General features: G+C 48.8%; 1 protein-coding gene across 12 annotated transcripts in view; it reads right to left on the reverse strand.

Moving 5' to 3' along the window:
• The window catches only part of INPP4A (inositol polyphosphate-4-phosphatase type I A), a 131,448-nt gene that overhangs the window by 75,306 nt on the left and 30,029 nt on the right, over positions 1 to 26,113 (reverse strand). The window contains exon 2 of one of the 12 annotated variants that reach the window (XM_087863318.1): positions 2,130 to 2,201. The exons of 10 other annotated variants lie outside the window; for them this stretch is intronic. The gene's annotated coding sequence lies outside the window, so the exon portion shown is untranslated. One more of the 12 variants, XM_087863319.1, reaches the window with a different exon arrangement.

Raw genomic sequence — 26,113 nt, forward strand, 5'->3', positions numbered from 1 at the left:
GCACTTACTTACAGGCTCACTCCAAAAACATTATTTCCTTCTAGACCGTTGACAGAGCAGGATGGACAGTAATTTCAAAGTTCCAATGTGTTTCAGATGACTGGAGTTGAATGGATTCAGTTTATTGCTATAACCACTAGGAAAGCTTGTTTTCTAATTCAGACGTGTCAAGGTTGGCTTCAAGAGAGAATAGAAAACTTTCTGAGTAGCCACAAATTCCATAAAGGGCTATAAATGTGAAGCAACAACCACAATCAATGAAATGCCGGGAAGACAAAGTTATTTCTGGAACAAGGCAATAAGCCAGGAGACTGAGGATGACTTGCCCAGGGCCTCCAAGTGGGCAGCACCCAACCAGGCTGATTTTAGCTTCTGCACCAACAAACCAAAATTAGGGAGGAAGTCTCAGTCTTCTACATACCTTGGAAACAAGTGGCACACACTTTTTATAGCTTCCGCTACACAGTCGTGTTATTTGGTTGGTTTGGGTTTCTTGGTGGTTGTGGGATTTTGTGTGTGTGTGTGTGTGTGTGTGCGTGTGTGTGTGTTTTCCCTGAGGATGTGACATGGTAGGATTGAGACAGGGAAACCAGCTCTTTGGTGGACCAGCTGGAAGCTAATCTGGCACCAAAAAGAGTCCTTTCTTTCGCGTATTTCTCCCATGCATCTGTGCAAGGACGAGAGCGCAGGGCCAAAGCTGGAGAAGTCAGGATCCCTCCCCAAGACTGCCTCCCAGTCAGCGGAGGTGGGGAGAGTTCCCTCACTAATCAGTTCTTCCCCTTCACAGGTAGCTCCTCAAAGTGTGGCCTGGAGCGTGCCTGATCAGGGTAAAGAGGGCCCTCACAGGAGGCCTTCTACACCCTCTCCCATGGCAGCCTGGTCACAGCTCTTATTGCAAAGCTGAGGGTGGCAGGAATGATGAAAACCCAAGAAAAGCAATTTTAAAGAGAGAGCCACAAGCAGTGACTCTGAGACCCAGGCATTTCTCAGGCAGTGCTCAAAGCGGGTAAGTGAGCTCAGCTGGGCAGGAAGACACGCCTACTGACACCTGGTGTCCTTGTGCTCAGTAGCTCAATAGCACCTGCCATGGCACATCTTCCCAACCACCAGTGACGATCAGACCAACAGAGGAGGGACCAGGGGGCAGAGGACAGAGCAGCTCTGGGCAGGCTGCTGTGCTCAGCTGGCATGCCTGGCCCGCCAATGGCCCACAACACGCTGACAGGAGAGTTCGTGGGAGCCTGCAGCCTGGAACTGCAGTTGTTCATTCATTCATTCAAGAGGTGCCAAGCCAGACGCTTAGAGGGGACACACAGGTGAGTCAGAAGTGACCCAACCGTGTAACAAAGGAGTAAGGCATTCAGACAAGACAAAATAAAATGCACGCCCTAGGCTGTGAGGGAGGCAAGTCTGGCCAAAGATGATCCAGACACAGTGTGGACATATCTGACTTTAAAAGGCACAGGCATGCTCAAGGACAATTAATTCAGGGAACAGGGAAGCCCAGCATTCTAATGGACAGAGAGAACAGACTGGTGAGCCAGGCAGGGTCAACTGCAGGGAGCCAGTAATACTAGACCACAGAGCTGGGCTTCAGCTAGTAGGCATGAAGAACTTTCTAGAATTCTAATTGTTCAAATAAACTGGAGAAATCTTGGTACTTTCTTAAACTCTCCTACTGGGCTTTTGAAAACAAACCTCTAGTTTACCAGGTAAGGCGGGGCCGAGATGGCACCTGCATAGAATGGATGGGCGACACCTACAATCGACACTTGAGAAACAACTCTCCTGTCTTGGCAGGTCTCCAGGGGTTCCACAGGTCACTCAGCCATCATAACAATTAAACCTAAAGCCAGGACAGGCCACTAGCTGGAAGGAAGCACTGTTCAATTCTGTAAATAAAAGAAAACCCAAGGGACACCAACAACCACAAAAGGAGCTAACACCACTTGGTAACTGAAGAGGCCAAGCAATTCAGGTCCATCGCAAAGATCTTACACCAGGGCCATCTTTCGCCTTGAAGGGGGATCGCCCAGATGACCTCACTCTAAGCTGCACGGTGGTGAGACAGCTGGTTCCAGAGAGATTCCCAAGCTGGTTGTGCTTTTCTTTAGAAAGAGGATGCTAACCAGTTGGGCCATCTGCAAGAGCAAGGTCCTTTTGCCATTATTTTCTTTTTCTCCAAAATCCGCAGCTGAGTCCTGAAATATGGAGAACACATTCAGAACAAAGGCCCTCATAAAATGGCTCCCTGTCATATAGCATACGTAAAATTGCCATCACCAAGAGCAGTGATAGCAAAAACTAATTAAAATCTCTACTTGTGCTTTCACATTTTTTTTTAAACATTCTTGGCAGTCAGGTAATAGAGAGATCAGGGGAAAATGTGCCTTCAAAATTTACTTTCTAGAATTGCTCCCATCTAGCACTAGAAGAGATCTGTAGAAAAACTAAAAACTGGAAGCTAGCACATAGCACATACATCTTCCAAGCCACCTCAAACCCTCTTGCCAGCCAGCTTCGGGCCCTGCCTCTCTTGGTGCAGGCCAGGGAGCTGACAGGAGAGCCAGGGTGGTTCGCCTCCACCAGATGCAATGTTCTCGTCTGGAGAACTCAGCCAGGCCCAGACAGGCATCACCTAACACTCCCAGAATGCTCATCCAGCCCATCACTAGGGGTCAATGAGGACTGGGCTCATAAAGGGGCCAGAGGCACACCCAACGGGCAGGTGTGAACACACTCACAACACTCACATCTTTTCAGAATACCATGCGGCTATCGGATCTCTGGATCACAAACTGTGGGCACTTTGGTGTCCCCTCTGCCAGATGCGGCCCCTCCTTCCTACCCCTTATCCCCCATTTACTATCCGACACTTCTAGAGTGCCCAAAATGGTCTGAATTGTGTTTATTCTGCTCTGTCATTTGCTCCTCACAACGAAGCCTGTCTCGGCCACGGGGAAGCATTACTCCCTGTCTCGGTGTGGACATTCTGAGTTTAACCAGCAAGCCCGGGGCGGACAGCAGGACTCTGGTTTCCACTGTGGTCATCTGGCGGAGTTAGCACAGATACTGTGGTATTTCCCAACGGCAGGCACACGGGGGTCATGACTTCTGTGACCTTGTACTGGTGGTCACAGATTTTTCTTTGAATAAGAAAGAAATTTTCTTTAATTTCTTTAAATTTATGACATGTGATATTTGAATATTTGAATACACACACACACACACACACACACACACACACACACCAGATTTAATTATTCAGACATAAGGCTTGCATCCATCCCCCCCTCCAGGGACAGACGTGCCCCCGTCAGGGCACGGGGCCTAGAGCAGACTGAATGGAACACAGCATCCCATCTCCATCCAGCTACTTCACAGTGGGAAGGCTTGACTCTAAGCCCGTGTCCCCTGTCATTAGGCTGAGGAGACAGTCCCACCGTAGAGGTTTGTTGCCAGTCTCGACTGAGAAAGCGTGTGTGTGAAGGCTTTGTAGACCAGAAGTTACTAAGTCAAACTGAAGTGACACAAAGCCTTGCTAAGGGTCAGATGAGATACAAAGGCAAAAAATGCTTTGAAAAGATAGCAGTCAGGATTTAAATCTTTAAATGGCACATTCTCTCTGGAGAACGAGACAGCCTGAGGTGCTGAAGAGCAGGAAGGCTTCCCCAAGAATTAGATCTGGGCCTGCCAAGGGCATCTCCTTGTGGCTCCACTGGGCCTGCAGTAGACACGGTGACACTCTGCTGGGTGCCAGGCCCAAGTCCCATTCAAGTGAAAGACTGAGGAGGGCAGACTGTCACCCTTCCCCTCCACCTGATCGCAAAAGTCATTGATGTAGCCGAGAAACATACTGCTTCTCTAGAAAGGACACTCTTCCCCTACTGTCCTTGGAAGATCCCAAGGGCACCATCAAAAGACTGTATGGAGATGGAGGTGTATGAGGACTCTCTGTACTTAGTGTTCAACTGTGCTATGAATCTAAAACTGCTCTAAAAAACAAAGCTTATTGAAAGAAAGAAAGAAAGAGAGAGAGAGAGAGGGAAAGAAAGAAAGAAAAAGAAAGAAAGAAAGAAAGAAAGAAAGAAAGAAAGAAAGAAAGAAAGGAAGAAAGAAAGAAAGAAAAGAAAAAAGAAAAGAAAAGAAAGGAAAGAAAAGAAAGAAAAGAAAGTCTGACTGACTTCCTGGCACTAATTCCAAGGGGGTTTTTAGCTGCCCTGCCCTAGATGGTCTAGAAAAAAAGGGGAGAGAGAAGTCATAAGAATGCCTACAAACATATCAGTAGAGAAGCCTTTTAAGGCATAAGTTCTAGAGTTCTGTAGGCATCAGACTTCTTGGAGCAACATTCTGAAAAGCTCGGAAATTTCAAATAAAGTCAAATAAATATAGCACTCTGTAGATCTTAAACAAGGCTGGATGAGAGGATTAAATCATGTACCCAGGGAAACGTTTGCACAGAGAAGCTGCAAAGCAGTTCTAAAAATACCCTGCGATTATCCACCACCACTGTTTTAGGGGGAAAACAGGGAAGGATCAAACTCCAATGCCAACCCGGCCTTGCCGGGCTCACGCTGATCACGGTGCTCACCAGCCAGACCCACCGCTCCCTCTGGCGGGCGGCCAGCCCCGCTTAGATGGCTTCTGTCACCCAGCTGATCATTAAACAGAAGGAGGACAGAGAGAAAACAACGTCCAGAACAGCCTTCTCGTTTGTAATTATCTTTCCTGCTTACGTGTTTATGACTCTGAGAGGGACTGCTTTCCCAGTTCCTCAGTGGGGCAGAACTCGGCAGCAGTGCTGGTGGGTATCGAGAAAGAACACAGGAGACAGGTGTTAGCCTGTTTCAGCTGCCGTAACAAAACAGCACACACGGGGGGGGGGGGAGCTTACACAACAGAAATCGTAAGTTCTCACGGTCCTGAGGACTGGAGGTCCAAAACTAGGGTGCCAGCAGGCTGGTGTCTCCTGAGGCCTCTCTCTCCAGAGCGTGCAGATGGCTGTCTTCTGGCTGGGTCCTCTCGTGGCCTTTCATTTGTGTGCCCCTCCCTGGCGTCTCTTCTTCTTCGAAGGACACCAGTTGTATTGGATGAGGGCCCTGCCCCTGGGACCTCATTTAACCTTAACTACCTCTTTTGCGAGGCTATGTCCAAATAGAGTCACGTGGGGGGTCAGGACTTCAACAGATGATGGGGGCGGGGGGACAATTTAGTCCATAAGAGCACACCTTACAGATTGTACCTGGCATCCTCTCATCTAATGCCACGCCCACGTCCAGCATCTGAGTTGGTGGCCGCTGCCAGTAAGAGGTCAAGGACCAGAGGTCATAAAACAACCCCGCCTTTCTGCTTGCAGGAGGCACAGTGCCCTCACACGGAAGCAGAGAACCCGCATTCCCTGGCTCCCCTCCCCACCACTGACCTGCTGGGATGCAGATGGGCGGTCGAGCACATACCAGATGGAAAAGCAACCAGTTCAAGGTCACAACACCAGACACCACCAGAGCCAGGACACCCCAACCCCAGACTGTAAACTCCGGGCCCCAACCTTCTCCCTCACTCCACAGCTGCTCCCCTTATCTTTACAGCCTCCAGCTCAGGCCTGTACGTACCCTGAATGCAACATTTAAAATATATCTTGGACAAAAAGACCCAGAATAAACCAAAGCCACGTGAGGGCTCTATCCAGAGAAGATGATAAAGTTTCTTTTCACTCAGAATTAACGAAAGTCAAACTCAAATATATAGTTTATACCTGTATAATAAAAACCATCTGAAGGTGGCAAGAGCATAGACCTCTGTCTTTTTTGTTCCTCTCTTCCTCTTTTATTGCTTTCCTTTGCATTAAGTGATAATATTTTCTAGTGGAACCTTTAATTACTTTATCCATGCAATTCCAGTGAGACATGGAAACATTCCTCCTATGTAGTTCCAGCCCCTTTTCCTTTTTATTCAATTGTTGTTACACATATCATTATCTATATATATTAGAAACCCAAAAATATATTGTCTTTAATTCTTTATATAACTTCATGTTTTTAAAGAAACTGAGGGGCACCGGGGTGGCTCAGTCAGTTAGGCATTTAACTCTTGATTTCGGCTCAGGTCATGATCTCAGGGTCGTGGGATTTTGCCTGATGTCAGGCTCTGTGCTGAGTGTGGAACCTGCTTGGGATTCTCTCTACTTCTCTCTCTGCCCCTTCCCCACCCCTACTCACATGTGCAGGCTCTCTCTCTTTCAAAAATAAAATAAGATAAAAAGTCTTTAAAGATGCTGAGAGAAGGGAAGCAAGTATATATTTACACAGTCTGTTATATTAACCTTCTTATTTACTATTTCTGGTTCTCTTTCATTTATCCTGTGGATTCAAGTTCCCTAACGAGTGTAATTTCCTTACTCCAAGAAAGCTTTGCTCCCATTTGCCTCCTTTATGCTATTATTGCCAAATACATTACTTCTCTAAATGTTAGATTCCCAACAATACAATTATACACATATCATTTAATAAAATTGCTTTTTAAATCAGTTAAAAGAAGAAAGGGGGAGGGAAATACATATTTATACTGTCTTTTAGAATCATATAATAACCAATACTGGCACTCTCCGTCTTCTCATATGGTCTGAATAATCATCTGTGGTCATTTGCTGTCAGCAAGAACTTCCTCTAAACGTCCTGTAAGGCAGGCCTGCTGACAACAAATTCTTTTTTGTTTTTGTTTTAATTTTAGAACATCTTTCACCTTCTCCACTGAGAGGGAGTTTTGCAGGATATAAGGTCCTTGGTTGGCGGGGTTTTTCCTTTCAGGACATTGACTATGCCACCCCACTGTCCTCTCCATCTCCACCTCGCCCCATTGTTTCTAGGAGAGGTCCACTGTTCGGCTTACTGGGATTCTCTGCTACAATCTCAGTCATTTTTCCCTTGCTGCTTTCAAGATTTCCTCTCTCGCCACCTTTTACTACCATGTGCTTGGATGTGAACTTCTTTGTATTTATGCTCCTGGAGTTTTCTATGTTTCTTAAATGTGTAGATTGTTTTTCATCAAATTTGGGAAGTTTTCAGACATTTTTTCTTCTCATATTTTTTTTCTGTTCCGTTCTCCTCGCCTGCTGGCACTTGTATGTACGTTGGTGTGTTTAATGATATCCCAAATTTCTCTGAAGCTCTGTTTGTTTTCTTCACTCCCCCCATGACCATCATTTGAAATGCATAATCTCAAGGTGCCTGCCTGGGTGGCTCAGTCAGCTAAGCATCGGACTCTTGGTTTCGGCTCAGATTGTGATCTCAGGGTCGTGGGATCGAGCCCCATGTTGGCCTTCGTACTCAGCAGGGAGTCGGCTTGAAGATTCTCTCTCCCTGCCCCTCCCCCCACTCATGCTCACTTGCTCTCTATTAAACTCAAGTAAATTTTTTAAAAAATGAAATGCATAATCTCTACCACTCTATCTTCAGGTTTATTAATTCTATCTTCTGTTGGTAAACATCTAGTGCTGTGGCCCTCTAGTGAATTCTTCATACCAGTTACTTTACTGTTCAGCTCCAGAATTTCCATTTGGTTCTGTTGTTGTTTTTAAGTAGGCTTCATGCCCAACATGGGGCTTGAACTCACCACCCTGAGGTCAAGAGTCAGATGCTCTATTGACTGAGCCAGCCAGGCACCCCAACCATTTGGTTCATTTTTATACTTTCTAGCTCTTTACTGATTTATTCTTATTGGTCAGATGTTGTCATCATATCAGTCTTTACTTCATTAGGCATGTTCCTTTAGTTCTCTGAATATATTTATCATTATTTATCATGGCTGCTTTGAAGTCTTGGTCTGTTAAACCCAACATCTCAGCCCTCTCCCACAAAGTTTCTGTCACTTTACTAAAATCCCATCTCACACGTTCCTATTTCTTTGCATGTCTTATCCTTTTTTCTTGAAAGCTCCACCTTTTAAATATATTGCAGCAGCTCTCAATGCTGATCTTCTCCTCCCCAGAGGCTTGTTTTCATTTGTTTATTCTTCCAGTGAGTAGGCTGGACTAGTTTAGCGAAGTCTGTCCCTGCCTCGCACTCCCTGGCAGAGTGCAGCCTACAGTGGTTTCTTGGGGGGGGGGGGGGGATAGCCTCCCTGGGAGGACAATGGTTTTATCAGGGCTCTCTTCTTCTCTTTCCTGGTGGCCTGCTTTTTAGGTTGCCTGCCTCTGATGTTATCACACCCAGCGGTTAGGCTCCATGAATTGCTGGTTGGTTGTTCTACTGCTTTCAACAATGTTCTGGGGCATCAATTGCTGCACAGCCTGATCCAATTAAATGTAGGCCTTTTTGAAGGGGTAACTTTTGATATCAGTGTTAGGTCTGTTCTGAGCCCAGGAAGGTTCTTCCTAGCTGTCTCTTCCCCTGGTTGTCTCTAGCCCAGAGTTTCAACACTTGCTCTCAGGAAGCCCCCAGCTTCTTATTACTCGCTTACCACCCAAATCTCCTTGTTTTTGACAGTAGTTAGGTCTGAACCTCCCCACACTTTGTTATAAATAAATTCAGTACCTTTGGGGAGAGCCTCAGAGCTTTCTGTTCTTATGGCCTACCTCTTTCCTCCTTTCTGAGTCACTGCCCTGGAGCTGGGGTCAAGGATAGTGGCCCACTTCTCTCAGAGTGACACACCCATTTTATGAACAGAGTGCTGGGTGGGGACAGGAGCCTTTGATCTTCCAGGCTTGACTCTTCCAGAATTCAGCCTCCGCCCTACAAGCAAGCTGGGACGACAGAGGGCAAGTGGGGTCTAAGGATTCTCAGCTTGGTAAAGAGCATCCACCACCCTAGGAATTTCCCAAAATTTAGCCTCTGCACCATAGAGCCCGAGGGAAATGAGAAATGCTGGCAGCTTGCTCCTCCCAGGAGATACTGTAGCCCTTGATGGAAACCCAGGGGAGAGGAAGCCACACATCTTCTTGGCCACATCCAGCCAAGAGTATAGCTTCTGCCACGCTGAGCTGGGCAGGAAAAAGTGGGCCATGGCTCAAGTGCTACAAACTCCTGCTGTTGTTACTGAGATTTAGTAGGTTTTCCTGAATAAATATTTCTTCATTTGCTATATGCCTTTAGGGCAATTTCCAGATATTTTAATTGATCATTTTCCTAAGAATTTTCATCAATGATTGCTGTTTTGCTGGGGAGCAGGTCTGTAGAACCCCTAATACTACCATTCCACAAGTGGGTAAAATTTATACTTAACTTCTATCAAAGAACAAAACACTATGTGCGAGTTCCTTTTAGTCGAATACTCCATGTTAGGGAAGCCGGCATCGACCAGCAGAATATGAATTTTACACACTAAGAGGAAACTCCCCCCGGGAGGAACTGGAACCATCCCTTAAACATACATTGTTTTTGTTAATAACAACAGTCACCCAGATGTATATCCTGACTAGGAAGTAACTTGTAAAATGTGAGGAAATGTTACCGTGTGTGGCAGCTGTGTGATCACAAGTCAGACCATCAGGAGGCCAGAGCAAGCAAATGAGCCACGTACACCCCTCAAAAATAAATACCCCTCAAGTAACCCCTCTACACACAAGAGGCTCATTTCATTCCGGGCCACTCAGCTGAGTAGGCCAAAAGGGTTCCAATCAACATCTGAGAGAAATGTGGTACTCATCCCTCCCAAAAAACAACTGGCTTGGGGTAACCAGGCATAGGAGAAAAGAACGTTGCCAGCACGTTCTTGGAAGTCACCAAGTGTTGCCCAGTCCCCAAGCAGAGTTGATTCTCAGAATCCAACCTGAGGAGAGGGCTAGGAATGTGACAACGCCAGCCAACCCTCTCCACCTTGTAGGCAGGGGGTAGTGGGTAGGATGGCTCCAATCCTGGCTCTGCCATGCAGGAGCCGAGAACTGGACTGGACCCTGGAACCCTCCAGCCCCAGACTCTTCATCTATAAATTGGAAGTCCTCGATCACCTACGAAGCCCGAAGTCAGAACTTAGCAAACCCGTTACTTTGGACAGGGTTCCTCAAAGGCTCTGCTTCCCCTATGGGTCCCTCCAGATAGCAAACTGATGCCAGAAGGTCCAAGGGCTTGCTTCTGTACAAGCCCCAAAGGCACCCTTTCCAGAGTCAGCCCATGCCTCGACCTCTCCCCAGGACCTAACTGTGCTCACCTTCATGAAGCTACCTAAGGAGTCATCCCTGAAGGGTCCCCCGATATCACAGGAATCCAGATCCCTGCCCTCACACCTCTCTGAGATTTCTTCCCAGCCAGCTGAGGCAGGACAGATTCTAGGCATCAGATGGGAATCAGTGATAAAGGACATGACGTACTGGCCCCCAAAGACAGCATATCAACAGGGCCTACCCCTTCAGACAATAAGAGAGATGTTCCAGTAGGGAAATCTCTAGCAGCTGCTTCTGGACAGTGAGATATCAGCTGGGTGACAATTTTTAAAAAGCAAACCACATTGGAAGAAAATGTTATAAAATACATTATACTCTTCCCTGACTGTAAGGGCTGTTCTGAAAAAGAGATCCACAACACAGATCCAATCCTGTCCCGACTTGCATGCCCTGACAGTCCCTTCCCTGGAAGCCCCCTTCCCCATCTACAGCATGGGGACAAAGAGGAACGCAAGTCAGTAGGTGACTGTCCACAAGGTGCCTTCTATCAGAGTGCAGGGTTTATCTCTACATTAGATGCTCGTGGCTTGCTGCTCTTTTTCTGTTGTTACATCGACCCATTATGATAGCTTTCCTCTCTTTACCTGCAATCAGGTTACCAGCTTTCAATGTTCTTGTCAACTAAAGTATGCTGCCTCTCCCTGGCCCCCCTCTGGGGGCTTGGAAAACAAGCCATCCCAATGGGAGCATGTGTGAATGCTTTAAAGAGAACATCCAATGGACGAGGGCCACAGGAGCTCAAAGGCACTGGTTTACCTTCTGCTCCCCAGACCCCGCCCTGCACGGCGTCCATGGTGGTTGCTCATGAAACCCTCTTGCCTTACGTGTTACTGGGGCTACCAGGTCAGAAAGCAGGACACTCTCAGGAAGGTAGCTGCTGAAAACAGAGACTTTACCCCAAACTGGGGAAAAAAAAAAAAAAAAAAGCCACCATCTGACTGTGTTACTACCCATAACATGAAAATCTTCTGGAAGTGCACCAAGCGCAGCTCCCACTCCCTTTGGAAATACAATTTGTTTCTGATTAACTGAGTCTCAGCTGCAGTTAGAGAGAGATGGAACCTATTGTTCCTCCTCTTGTCTGTCTGACACAGTTCGGGTTTTGATTTTTTCCTCCATCACTGTAAAGAAATGCAACTTCATTTTATTTTTCTCCACTGTAATTTTCTTTAATTATGAAGTTAGCATTATATTCTTTTCTTTGGAAAGTGTTTTATTTTATGTTGTAAAATAATTGTAAAATAATAATTTTGTAAAACAAACAAACCCTTCATGATCTGTTGTGAAACCCAAAGGACCAAATATTTCACCTCAAAGTGTTATCCAGCCAGACCTGTGGCAGGCACAACCTGTCCACCCCTCCCCTCACTGTCCCCACTGACAGGGGCCTCCTAGATTCCCACTTCGTCTGCTGGGAGGCCCTAGTGTCACAGCTAGTGGCAATTCTAGGGCGAGGAGAAGCACAGTCCTGGTTTCAAACAGAATGGGAAGAAGACAGGCATCCCCACAAGGACAACAAAGGGTCAGGACCAAACCAGACCACAAATACCTCTGGAAATACCTCATATTTAACCAATGAGTGTCAGACTCCCTTGCCTGAAACCCCAAGCACTCTCTCCATGTCTAACCATAATATCACGGGTGCAGGGACTTGGGGTACCTCTATGAGGCCCAACGGAGAAGACCACTGTAGGATGGACACAGCCCCTCTCACATGGGTGTCTTCATCTTCACATGGGGCTCCATTCTCCAGAGCCAGACACTGTCTCTCGAACCATCTTCTCTCTTTTTAGAGATTCCCATGTGATGAGCAGCAGTCAGAAAAAGGAAACCAGAAGAAAACCCCAGCCCTCAAGAGGACACTCTTGACCTTCTGGGGCTGTCAGTGCTGCTCCTTGTTGCTCCCACTCCACCTCTAGTCTCCCTCCACCTTAGCAGATAGCATCACCATGCCAAAAATATGGAGTCTTCCTTGTCTCCTCTCTGAGCCCCTCCCTCCTCCACATTCAACCCGTCAACAAGTCCTGGTGACGCAGTCCTGCTCGCTGTCCCCCAAGCGCCCACCTCAGGCCCAGCCACCACACCTCCAGAGGTCACAAGGAGTTCTGGGTAAACTCCAACGCCCTGGGCCTTTCTGGATGGTCCACGTCACTCCACATGCACATGGATTCTACGAAGATATGAATTCCAAATGGAAGGAGTGGAAAAGGCAGTCTGAACTTGGCAGCTGCATAAGGAGAGGATATAAAAACCCTACACAAAATACCATGTCATCCAAGGACAAAAACTCAGACAAATAGTTAAAGATGCCCCCACCATATCCCTTCTGGAAACAAGTTACATGCCCAAGGTTATAGGAAGGGGAAGCACATTCCTGTGCATCCTCTCATCCTCAGAAAGGGAGGGGGGCCCCCCTCTCCTTTCTTTCTCTGCCAAGAAGAAAATCTTACGGCAAATTTCCCTCAGAATGAGAAAGGAGTCGGGCACCTCAGGATTGCAGCGCAGTGGTCCAGAAACACCAAGATAAAAGACACTGAGCCCCTTGGTACTGATGGTGCCAACAGATGGTGTGTAAATGACAGCTCCCATTTGGTGCTTCCATGAGCCAGTGCCCATCGGAGTCATCAGCATGACAGGACCCTTTGCCAGCACCAAGGACAACCCAAAGACAGGGGCGGGTTGCAGGCCAGGCCAGGTGCTCAGCGTGTGCCCCCACTCTCCTGCCCCATGCCAATGTTGTCCACTAAGCCATCCAACAGATGATGCCTAAATCTCTCCCTTGGCCCTAAGGACTCTCTTGAGGCCCAGCGCAGCATTTTCAAGTCAACTAGCCACCAGCCGTGGACTCGTGGCACCTACTGAAGCAGGAGGACACATTCTCCTCAGAACTGGCTTCTCCTGGATTCTCTCCCTTCAGGGGCCCCACCGTGCTCAGGAGCTCAGATGGATCTGACACCGCTTTCCAACCATCAACCAAACTGGTCAGTCACTCGGTTCTGTCCCCTCTTCCTTTGAGGTTTCTCCGTCCTCATCACCCTCTTCTCTTGTATCACTGGCACCCACACAGGGCTAAGGCAACAGGCTCAGAACTGGCTTCCTAGTGGGGCTGAGAGCCAAACTACATGAACACACTCACACGCATGCACACGCGTGCACTCAAAGGCAAGGGCCTGGAGTCTTCAGGTTGGGGTGCAAGGCTTCTTTCTAGTCCCCTGCGCTTGTAGCTCTCACATCAAGATCCCACGGCACTCCCACCACAGCCAGAGGCAGGAGCTGGCTCCAACCCCATCTCCTAGGCCTCTCCCTGAACCCCAGCCTCAAGCAACCCTCCCTCTAAGGAGCTCTGGCTCTGCTTCCCGTTTACACAGCTCACTGTGTGTCTAAAGCTTCTCTTCCACTAGTTTCTTTCCTCAGGTTAGACTTCACTGCTCTCGATCAAGAGCCACTCCAAGACTCAGGGAGCAGAAATCATCCAATCAGGACACAGCACGAGCCAGCAAGAGAGTGTGTGACTTCAGAGGCAGAGTGAGAGCCTTGGCATAGAGATATCACCACTACAGAGACAACTTCAGAGGGAGAACTCGGAATGAGGTGCGTGTCAGTTTACTATCATAAGACGGTGTCTAGAGAGCCCAAGGAGGAGGCAGAGCTGGCCAACGGGAGAAAGAGTCTCAGTTACTCCTTGCTAGTACTGCTACTAACAGGTTTTCCTTTAGTTTCTCAGTTGAGTACATAGGAACTGAAATTACAATACTTTCAGCCGCTCAGTGCTCAGATCTTAGTTTCTAATACTATTCTCCAATAAAAGGGATGAGGGCTCTTTGGAGAAAGGCAGACTCTAGGGCTGGGGCAGGGAGTGTACAAGATGAGTCCGGAGCACCCTGCAGTACTGAAAAGGAAAGGTGTGCTAAAACAACGACGAACAAACAACGAACAAACCAGTACAAAGCCGCATGACAGTGGGAGTATGTCGAAGGGTCCCGGGAGTGAACAAAAGAGCTTCCAGTGACCAAAGCTGGAACAATGTGAGCAACAACATAAATAACCTAATCCTGAATTATAACCCAAAGTATAAAATAAATAAAAAATATATATCCATAAGTCCACACTAATATAAATGAATGACTGGATAAATACATAAGTGGAGAAGAGACAAATCTCATACACTGAAGAATTCCAAATAATTCATGGAAATGCCCCTGTCCCTTCGAAGAGGCAAAGCCTCTCAGCCCTCACCTGTGGGCTGCACAGGGCAACTGCCCTCCGCAGAGAACATCATAGGGGAGTGGGGGAGGGTACCTTTACAGGGGAGAAACCTGATAAATCTGACCTCAGGCAGCTGCTCAAGGTCAGCGTCCACAGCAATGTCAGGGTGACAGTGTGTGCCCTGCTGTGATGTGACCAGAAGGGCATTTCATCTCTGTGCTCTTCCCCTCCAAAACCCATATCCCCAGTAAAACATGAGAAAAGCATCAGACAAAACCAAAATGAGGGTGGGTTCTAAATACCTGGACAGTACTCCTCAAGACTATCGAGGTCATCAAAAACAAGGGAAGTCAGAAATTCTCACAACAAAGAGGGTCCTCAGGAAATCTGTGGTGTCCCAGATAGGATCTGGGGACAGGAAAAGGACATTAGGTTAAAAAACTAAGGAAATCTAAAGAAAGCATGGAGTTTAGTTAATAATAAAGCATCAGTATTGGTTCATTAGTTGTGACTAATGTACCACAATAATGTAAGATGTAAACAATATGGGAAACTATATTTTTGCCATATTGGGGAAAAAAGGGGTGGGGGGCAGACTTAGAGGAATTCCTGTACTATTTCTGCAACCTTTCTGTAAATCTAAAACTATTCTAAAATTTAAAAGTTTACTTAAAAAATGATCTGAGCTCTGAATCAACCACCCTCCTCCTCCCCCACCCTTTTCTCTTAAACAGTAATAGTAACCTATACTTTATCTCCCCACAGCACTTAACTACCTCTGGCCTCCTTAGGAGCCAATCTTCCAGCCTCCCCCACGCCCACCTCCTGCCGTTTGGTGAGGTCCCTGGTGCCACAGATCCCGGTCAAGGAACGCATTCTGCTCGCGTGACAGTTCCCACCGGGCCAAGGACATCATAAGTAGAGCCATCAGACATTTGAGAAGCCGCTGCCTTGCCCTTCGCGTAACCCAGCCTTCTAAGAATTGACTTCTATTCCTAGACTCCTCTGACATAACTTGTCTGCAGGAATCGAGCCCATGCTCTAAAAGCTCTGTGGTCTGGGCCTGATTCACCCACTCCAAGCTGCAGGGCCTCTGGGCAATGCTGGGGCGTTCCTGCCTGGCCTGACCCAGGTCTCCCTTCTTCTGGCTCCCCTAATAATCCACCGGTTTCCACCTTTTTAGGCCATCAAGATGCACCACTGCTTGGGGGAAAGGGGTCCACAGGCTGATGAAAAAGCGGAAGGGGTTCCTCTTTCCAAAGGCAATTAAGAGCAAGGAAAGGCACAGGACAGGAAAAAATGCGAGGAGAGAAGATGAGAGGTCAGGGAAGCACCGTGCTGGACAAGGAGGAATATTTTTCAAACCTGCCAGACTTTCAGCACCCCAGGAGAGTTCACAGCACCTCTGTTGCTGGAGCACCTTGGGATTCGTAGATCATCTCGTAAGAGCACCAACAATGTATGTGCATGTCCATAAACTTGGCCTAATTCATTAATACGATTCCAGGAAACGACATCAGTCAGTCAACGTCATTATGGTTCCCCATGAAAATACCCAGAGAAAGCTAGAAACTGAGCCTTCTGCTGGAGGGAGGAATCAGGGAACAGAAACCGGCTCCCAGCGGCCCCGGAAAGCAGTGTGGTGCACTGCATGGGGCTGCAGCCAATGTCCCACGGCAGGTGGTGATTCAAAACTTTGACACGGTCCTGTTTCTAATTTCGCTTTCTCATTAGGAGGCGTCCCTCCCCTTATTTTAGTGAGGATTGACTCTTTCAATGAAACTTAAAAAATTTTTATGAAGACCAAATTTAGGCAGTTAGCAAATGGCCTGTTTTAGAACTTTAGAAAAGGTGTTCCTGATACATTTCTATTTTCTCAGTTACAGACTTACCTCAAGGAAAGAATAATCCACAAGGACAACAAAACTCTGAATTAACCCATTCAAAGATGGGTTATGAATGAAGGATGATGAATGAAGAAAGTTCTCAAAAGCCTCATTTGAAAATCAACCTACTTCCAAATTAGTAAGATGCTTATACTCTGAAATCAACAAAATAAAGGAACCCGCAGCTGGGTTCCCCTCATCAGAAGAGCAGCAGCAGTGCCCCCTAAGTGACAGCAGGCCCTACAAGTAGGGGCACCACCACACCCGCACCAGTTGCCTGGCAGCTGGGTCGTGCCAAGACCCACCCTGGGGGCTTTCAAGGAATCTGACCCTGCAGTCAGCCAAAGACAGTAAGCACAGGAACTTTAAAAAGAATCGCCATAGTACCCTAACTGCAAGTTTGGAAAATAAAGTAGGAAATCCCCACTCATAATCACACCTTTACTGAAGTTAGCTTTTTATTTTTATAGAGAAGACCAGTGTGTACAAAAGATACCGTATCCTTTTTCATCTGCATGTTAGATTGTAAACGTATTTCATGCTTTTGCCAGGCTGCATGATGACCATATTTTAAAGACTGCATCAACACCTTCCTGGACACATAGTTTCTAACTTAATCTGAAATACTTCTTACAAAGGAGATAACCATGTGGCTATTTCTCCAGCTCTCGGGCAGCCACGGGCAGACGGAGCTGGCAAGGCTGCAAAGACCCTGTGTGGTTGTGGCAGTGGTCAGGATAGCCTTCCCTGGTGCAAAGGCTAGGCGTGTTTGTGGAACGCGGTCACAGCCCTTCGGGCCGGGCCATCCCTGCCCGAAGCAGACGCACAGCTGAGCGTGAGGGTTGTGGGCCACTGGGTGTGTGTGCTGGAGGGGTGGGGGGACGTTTGCGGGTGGAGCCCAGCCACAGGAAGACCAGAAGACTGATGTCCTTGCTATCTGGCAGAATCTCAGACCACACGTTCGCTGCAGCGCGACTTCTGCCAGTAACGTATTTTACACCATAAATCGCAAGATTTAATAGCAGCCTAAACGCCTGTCAGGGACACAGTAGATGACAGTTCAGTTATACGGTGAAATACTAGGCAGAATTTGAAATGGAAATCATGGAGTTTACAACAACTGACAAGTGAAAAAGTAAAATTCTAAGATCTACCGATATAAATACACAGAAGTACACACACACCAAGTGGAAGACGTGAGAAGAAAATATATTAAAATGTTAACATTGGTAGTGTTTTGCACCATGATTTTCTTGTTTATTTACTTATTATTTACTTGTTTTTCTAAAACTCTTCACAATAAGCATGCAAAATTTTATTAACTGTACCCACATGAGGGTGTTTCATATCACCACACTGCGGGGGCGCCTGGTCCCTTGAGCGTCCGACTCTCAGTTTCGGCTCGGGTCTGATCTCAGGGTCGTGAGATCGAGCCCCTCATCAGGCTCTGAGCTCAATGTGGAGTCTGCTTGAGTTTCTCTCTCTCTCTTCCCCTGCGCGTTTTCTCTCTCTCACTAAAATAAATAAATCCTAAATACATACATATATATATTTATATTTATATTTATATTTATATACATACACATGCATATACATACACGCTGTGTTTTGGGCCTTCTTGCAGTACCCTTCCTACCCTGCTCCTGGGGCTAATTCTTCTCTCCTCCTCTCTCCAGACTCTGCTGGAAGAGCAATAGCTCACCTTCCCCCAACCTCACACAGTGCTCTACACACATCCCCTCCTTCACCCTGGTCACATGAAATGTGTCACACCTCAGACTCTCAGCTCACAGGACAGGGACTGGGGCTTAGCCATCCCTATACCACAGGACCAATGGACATAAAGCTCCAGTGGGCCTGGCAGACAGGGAATAAGAGGGAGCCAAGAACAGGCTACACAGCAGAAGGGGAGGCGGAGATTCAGAAGGCTGGGATCCAGGGATGGGCACCCTGGGGGCAGTTTCCGGAATAACCGCAGGGCAGGAAGCAGAAGGCCAAGAGTTTGGTGACACTAGACATCCCTGCAGACATGAGGGCTATAAGGAGGCAACAGGAATTCCAAGGCAGGTGCTGAGTCCTTTCTGGAGACCAGGGTAACCTACAGTGACAGAGGGCAGTGATCAGAGGTGGAGAGGACAGCATAGTCATGGGAGAAATCCATTTCTGGAAGGAGATGGAGGATAAGCAGAGGAAGAACCCCCCCGCCATTTTAAGGCCTCTGGCTCTCTAGGGAGAACCAGCCATATTTCAGTTTTGGGAGGAGGCAAAGGGGCATCTATGAAGCAGCAAGTGGGGTGGGGAGCAAGAGCTTCTTTATGCAAAAGAAAATACTCCCAGCAGAGACTGGAGAGGAGGACTTCACTGACTATAGACACAGTCCATCTGACGGAACAGGTCATTTGTTCACCAAACCCTGGATGGCTGCACAGCTTAGTATGTCCCTGTCCCACCCTTCACGGGAACAGAGCAGCCGACAGGAAGCTTCCCACACGCCGGGGAAGAGGGGGAGCAGGGAGCCGGTCTGGGCTTCTATGTTTAGGGCAGGGCTCATGAGCCATGTTAGTGATGCGGTGTTTAAAGCAGAGACCACAGGGATGCTCAGTGGCACATAGAACCTGCCCGAATGAAGCCAACTCTACAGCAAAGGTGGTTTGCCCAGCCTGTGCTCTGCAACGGGAACCAGGACAGGCCTACACCTGCCCCAGCAGGCTCCCCTAACAGCAGGGCAGGCGGGAAGAGAAAGAGGAGGGAGCACAGTCCATCAGCACCTGGCCTCACCCTGAACTTGACCATTCCCTTACCACTTGGGGCAGCCAGGCGGCCACAAGCCCCAACTCAAGAAACAGTTGTTTCTGACCACAGGAGTCTCAAGACTGAAACTGAGAATGAATAAGCAGTGCTTGCTTCCCATCCCCCAGCAACAAAAATCTGTGAGGACGGACTCACAAATATGAAGGTTTGAGTGGGTCAATAAAATATAATGCAAACTGAGGCTGGTGGGAACCTCAGAGAGACGGTGTAGACACACGTAGTTTCAGTTGTACTGGGAATTAAAAGATTAGGCTGAAGACATTCCTTGTGTTATTCTTCCTATGGTTTTTCATGTAAAATATCACCTAACAAAATTTTTTATGAAAATGAAGTAGGTCCAAAAATCCCTACCTGTATTATATTTTCACATACCTTTTTACTTTTCTTTTCAAAAAAGCAAGGTAGGTGTTACTAAAATTTTTAAAGATGAGACCAGAAGCCATGCACTTCTTTTAAATGAGAGGCTATGCACCTATCACTCTAGATCAGGCCCCTGGATGTCAACCACACTTGCCCACCGTCAGTGTGGACTTGCTGGAGGCTGGCATCCATCCCCCATGACAGGCCCGCTGGGAAACAACTCCATTCAGGCAGAAAGGACAAGTGGAGGGGCCACCTCACAGCAGCCCACAGCCTGCCCTTTCCACCTTGCAGGAGAGCCAGCTACACCTGTCTAGAAGTGCCCACCTTTCATTTTTAACCCTCTCCAGCCTGCCCTCCTTGGGGGGCCCTCACAGCCTGGACCAGGCAGGACTGACCCTTGATGTCCATCGGCGCCCATCTGTGACTTGCACCAATAAGGTGAACCACGCCTGGCCAAGATGGTCCTAAGTGGCACGTTAACCTGCCATTCCTCTGGTGGGTGGTGATTTTACCCAGACCTTCAAGGTCTTAGCCCCCAGAACGTGATACTGTAGGCGTTGCAGGCACAAAGCCAGGGAAAAGGGGACCAGAATACAGGTCCTCACATTGCCTGCTGTGCCTCTTTCTTTACCGCAGCGTCCGCTTTATTGAAACTTTTCCAGCGTTTAAAGCACACAGGGTTGAGCTAATAAGCCAGCAAAAGAGATCACACAGCCCACCTCCGATGTGGTAGACTCAAAATAAAGGGTTGAAAAGAAAGGCAAAAGTGCTGCTGCTGCAACCTCTCACTAAAGAACAGAAAGTCTGGGGGCGCATAGGTGGCTCTCAGTCCGACTCTTAATCTCAACTCTGGTCATGATCTCAGGGTTGCGGTCCGGCCCTGCACTGGGCTCTGAGCTGGGTGTGGAGCCTTCCTTAAAACAAACAAACAAACAAACAAACAAACAAAAAACAAAAACAGAAAGCCTGGCCTGGAGGTGGGGGGTGGGGTCCAGCAAGCATCGCATTACAGGCTGAGGCTGCTTTCCTCCCCTTCCTGGGGTTCCGTGAGGCAGAGTTTATCAGAAAGGACAGCCAAATGCCAGGATTCTCTCCAAACACAAGGCTGCTTGCTTACACTGGCTCACCTGGAGATATAATAAAGCCTCCTCATAAATCTGCCACTGAGGCTAAAGGTAGTAAGATCATTTCATACGGAGAAGTGTGGCATTAAATTACGTGGGGAACGGGGTCACTGAGTCTTTATACCTAAAACCACTCAGACACGTAAAACATGCCAACCGAAGCCAAATGCAGCTCCATAAACAAACCAGCACCCTCGCCCGGCCACGGGATTACCCAGGGGCAACGGCAACCAGGTAAGCGACTGCACACAAGCGAGGATCCCAGCTGCCAACAGCGGTGCATTTGAAACATGCCCAGTGACCATGCTAGCACGGGCACATAAAATGCCTCGAGGCTTTTGGGAAAGACACGCGTTTCTTTCCCCCAGAGCATTTTCAGAGGAAGATGTCCCGACCCCACTCAGAGGGTCATACCATGTCCACCAACGCTCTTCCAGCCCCTCCTAGGCACAAACCCCGGGCCTCTCCGTACAGTGAGGGTTGACACTGAGTGACACCCAAGACCTCGGGATAGAAGCACCAGACGCAGGAATATTTCACAGGTGCTCTAGTTAAATTCCGTTTCGTTAGGATCCCCACCTCCAGAGAGTCTGGAGTTGAAAGGGAACTAGCAATTGAACTAGCAGCACAGCTGGTGTGTAAAAGGTTCGGGCCGGGACTCCTACACAGCTGTGGGCCGACCGGCATGTGAGGATGGGGCACACATCACACCACTCCTCATCCTTACGGCTGGAAGGGCCGAGACATGTGGTGGCCAGGCCTGCTCACCCTCCATGGGCCGGCACAGGGGAGTTTGGCGGAAGAGACAGACACACGGGCATCAGGGCCCATGCGTGGCACCAAGGCAGGCTGGTTGAAGATTCAGTGCCTTGGAGGGCCCGAGGCTGCACTGGCCACTCAGGGGGTCTGAGACAGGGCACGTTCTGCCTGATAAGGCTGCTGGCCAGAAGCAAGGGACCAAGTCTGCAAATGCACAGTGGCTGGCTGGCCACCTTGGTCATTTGCTCTCCAGCATAACGAGAGCCTACGGAGGTCTAAGACATCATGAGAGGGTAGAGAGCTAAAGGAGAGGGAGCCCAGACTGGGGCCGTATTCTCCAGAACTACAGTGCAAGGGAGCACAGTCGGCGATAACGTCCCCAACAGGTAAAGTTACGGTGACAATCCTTCTACAGTAAAAACTATGCTGAACCAACAGAAACCATGACAGGACACTGGGTAAAAGCTGAGCAAGTCATCTAACCTGTCTCTGAGCCTCCCTTCCCTCCTCTGCAATTGGAAGTGAGTAATAACTATTTCCTCGGGTAGCTGGGGAATCAAAATCCTTGAAATATGCCTGGCACGAGGCCAAGCCTGTGAGCCACCCTCTCGGGAGTGAGTCCTCCAGCTATCCATCACAGTGGGAGAGCAGGACCCTCCGGGGACCCCACCAGGTACCCTCACAAATCAGGAAAAAAGGCTTTCTGCTTTCCAGAGGCTGAGAGGCAAGCCCAGAGGGAAGGACGTTCGCACCGCTGGATAAGAAAGCCCTGGAGCACCCTTCAGAGGAGAATGATCTTGGGCACAGACCCCCGGGAAGCAGCTCGCTGCCCCAGCAGGTATTTGGAGGTGATTTCCAAGGCCATGAGAGGACATAAGCATCTCTGCGAAAGGCCTTCCAGCTTGCTGGAATGGGCAATGTGAAAACCTGGTACAGCCCGAGGAAGACCCTGAGGAAGGAGCCCAGCTCAGGGCCACAAAGGGCTCTAAAGAGCGCCGAAGATCACATGATGATGGCTCACCCCATGTGGCCAACCGGGAACCGAGGAGACCGGGCAGGGCTCGGTTTTCCTTGTAAGCGACCATCCCTTGGGAAAGAGCAGAGGGGAAACAAGTTTGTTGGTATCCTCTGTGCCCCAAACTCTATTTGGGACAGCTATTAGTTTCAGAGAAGCTGGCACATGACAGATGTCTTATGACAAAGTAAACCAAGTGGGACCTCATCCCCACCACCTGCCTGTGTCACAGACAATATGGATTACAGGCTACGAGGGGGTTCTGTGCCTCCTGGCACACCTGAGAAGATCCTAGCATAACATACCTTTTCAATTTATAAACAACAGGGTCACAACTCTGGCCCGCGTGGCTGGGACAAGCTGGTTCACACCAGTTATCCCCAGGTAGAGATGCCAGCAACCAAACTCTTCATCTGCCTCTGAGGCCTCTGCGATCTAGAACTGGCATGTCCTTATTACAGTGAAACGGCTGGGCTCCAGGCTTAAAGTCACCTTGCCAAACCCATCGTGACAGGGTAGCCTCGGGACAGCTCACGGGCACAACCAGGAGGAGCTCCTGCCGGAGCAGATTCTGAGTCCCCCATCGGAACCACTGCCAAGTAGAGCAGGGCTAGGAACCCTACCCCTCGCTCCTAGCATCAGCAGTGTTATCGATTAGCACTGAAAGCAGTAGCCCTGTTTTTGAAAGGTAATAAAAATAAGGAAGTATCTCTAGTGGGGGGTTGATGAGGGACAAGTGTCCAAGGCAACTCCAAGTGCGGCCTGTGGACCAGCCGCGTGAGCATCACCCGGGAGCCTGTACGAAGTCCCTGACTCCCTGGGGGTGGAGCCCAGCATTGTGCCTGGGACAAGTCCTCCAGGTGACTGATTCTATGGCACTGAAGCCGGAGAAGCTATGACCAGTTTCCTGTCCTAGAAAGAGGCCTGAAGCTTGACACAACTGTTTCCAATTAAGTCCTCATACTCTACGAAAAATAAGACTTAACCTCTTTTCAATAAACTGGAAAAGCCCCGCAAGAGAAAGACAAGGGTGTGGGCTATGTGCACAGTCAGTGACAGAAGAATGGAAGGCAGAGTAAGCTAGGACAGAGTGGGACAGAGAGCTGCACCCTCCTCAGCTGTCCCGCCCCAACCTCCCTCCCTCCCCTCTACTGGGGCACCCTCTTCACAGCCACATCGGTGACCAACATACAGGCCAGAAGAGAGATGACCACCGTTTGGCGCAAGAGGTGCGTGTGTGTGTGTGTGTGTGTGTGTGTGTGTGTGTGTGTGTAACTCAACACCTGCCCACAGTTAACTCAGAATCCAGGCTGACGGCTGCCCCATCCCCACTCTGAGCATAACTGCAGCACAGCCGGGTGGCAAGCCACTCAGCAGCTAGCCTGTAAGGAAGGCTCTCAGCCACCTCTGCTCTGGAATCCCTCGGGCTCTTGGGCAAATGACCTGGTCGTCGGATCAGCAGACAAGAGACAGAATGTTGTAAAAGCTCCCCCGGACATGGAGGGTCCTGGGTCCTGACCAAGCAGGTCACGCCACGAGGAAGGAGGCCTTCACCAAGCCTCATCTGTGTGTTCAGCTTGCTGGAGGCTGTCCTCTTGGGTGGGTGGGAGGACACAAGGACTTGAACACAGTGTGTGTGAAACAGGAAAAGGAAATACCCACAAATTAAAAAGTACACCCTATTTTAGCTCTAAACACATATCCCTCTCACAGAGAGCAATGTCCAAAATAGCCCATCCTATTTTAAGGAGATCAAAGGCAGTTTCTAAATGGGCTACAAAGCAGACCCAGAGTCTGGAAGATCAGGACTGCATAATAACCTAAGGTTAGAGGCTGCAGATGGTGCTTAAACATCTCCCACTCCAGCCTATTTAAGGCCCAAGACACTGGGACCCCAAGAGCTAAACTGCTGCTCCAGTCCTCCTGACTCAAATTCCATCCTCCACCTCTGATCTCTCCTCCCATACGGGGACTGAGGCCGTGGGAGTCAGAGGAGTGTGCAGCCTGTCCTCCTTCACCCACTGTGGTTTCCAGGGCAGGAGAGCCCTCCTCAATGAATGGACACAGGCAGGGAGGGGTGGGAGCAGGTGTGGTGGAGGGAGAAAGCCCCTCCTCACCAGGCAAACTTTGGGCTGAAGAAGGTCAGTCACTCATGGAGGGACTGTGACTACCATGGTCTTATTCTCTCACAAAGGGAGGGAAGTTGCCCCAACACCAACATTGTGTCCTGGGTGACGGCCAGCCAAGATTTGCAGGAATGGAGGCTTTGGTTAATCCTTTCTTGTTAGGCTGTGGTCTGCGCACACGGGGTTGAGGACCTCAGACAGAGAAAGGCTGCAAGCAAAGATGCCCCTAGATTTGGAGAACAGGGCCTGGAGCAGTCAGTTGCTGAGACCATGGTTTCCCTAATTCAGGCAGGATGACCGAATGTGCCACCACACCTGCTCGTGACAAAAGGCCAAGAGTGTGCTGATGTGGGCACCTCAGGGAGTTGGGCTGGCAGGTGGAGGGGCACAGCATGCCTCCTCTCCCTGGAGGGGGCCCGCCCCACAGTCAGGAGCACAGCCTGGAGCCAGACCGTCTGTGTTCCAATCCCAGCTCTGCCACTCACCAGGCTACACGTAACCTGCGCTGACTAGCTCAACCTCCCACTCCTCAGTTTCCCCCTCGGAAACCGCCCTAAGCAGCAGCCACCTTGTCCAGTTGTTGCTTGGATGACATAATTTCATCCCCGTAAACTGTACACGGCATGCAGAAAAGCTACTCAAGTGTTTGCTGCTTATTATTATTATAATCACTACTACCAAGGCCATGCGACACTCCCAAGCCCCCCGAGACTCTTCCATCCATTCAGAAATAAGGGTTCTGGAAGCGCCTGTGCCAAGCCACTGGCTCAAGGACAGCAGGGAAGGGGCTGGAAGTACCCAGAGAAAACAGAAAACTTACAACAGGAAGTAAGGCCTTGATGAAGGTCAATAAATCTATTAAAAGCACCCATTAAAAACCTGGCCAGGAAAGAATAGTCCAGAGGGCCCTATGAGAATTTCTACACTGGCAACTAGGAACTCAGAGGGAGGCAGGCCTCACTCCCCTCTGGAGCTGGACAGGTGTCCTGGAACCCCACCCCAGGACTTCACCCTCAGCAGAATTCAGCCTCCAGACATTTCCTCCCTGAGCACACCCACGGCTGGGCCAAAGCGCTGTGGTGAAGGCCTCCCTGACTCCACCACCGTTGCAGACTCGAAACCCTGGGGCAGGGGGAGGGAGCTGCTGCTCATCCCCACCATAAAGGGTGTGACCCAGCTGGAGCGACTTCCTGCACTGAAATGCTCCTGGGCTTGAACCCTCCTGAGGGCAGACAAGCAGGGCAACCTTCACTCAGCTTGGGGCTGTGTTTGGACTGAGAAGCCAGTCGAGTGTGAGTATATACAGAACCTTAGGGCCCTGCGCAGTTAGCCCTGGTACATGTGGCCTAGCAACGCCTGACCAGAAACCTGGGGTTACCTAGCTCTGAATAAGCAAAATTCAAATTCTAGGAACTATCAAGACTCAAATTTTTGCAAGGCTTCTGCAACCTTGATTTAAAAAAATAAATCAAGTTTCTTACAGTGTGAATCTTCATTACCCTATGTGCCCATTCTAATTAAATTCTTTAAAAAGTTTTGAGATTTAAAAAAAATTTTTCAGGTGGTAAGTCTGACTCATGTTATTAAGGAGAAAAACGTGGGCAAGATCTCATGGCAAGGAAGGCTCGTTACCACAAAGCAATTTGGAGTTGATTTTAGTTAAGATT

Source organism: Ursus americanus, chromosome 7 (assembly GCF_024610735.1).
Source record: "Ursus americanus isolate L20-20 chromosome 7, mUrsAme1.1.p, whole genome shotgun sequence".
NCBI lineage: Eukaryota > Metazoa > Chordata > Mammalia > Carnivora > Ursidae > Ursus > Ursus americanus.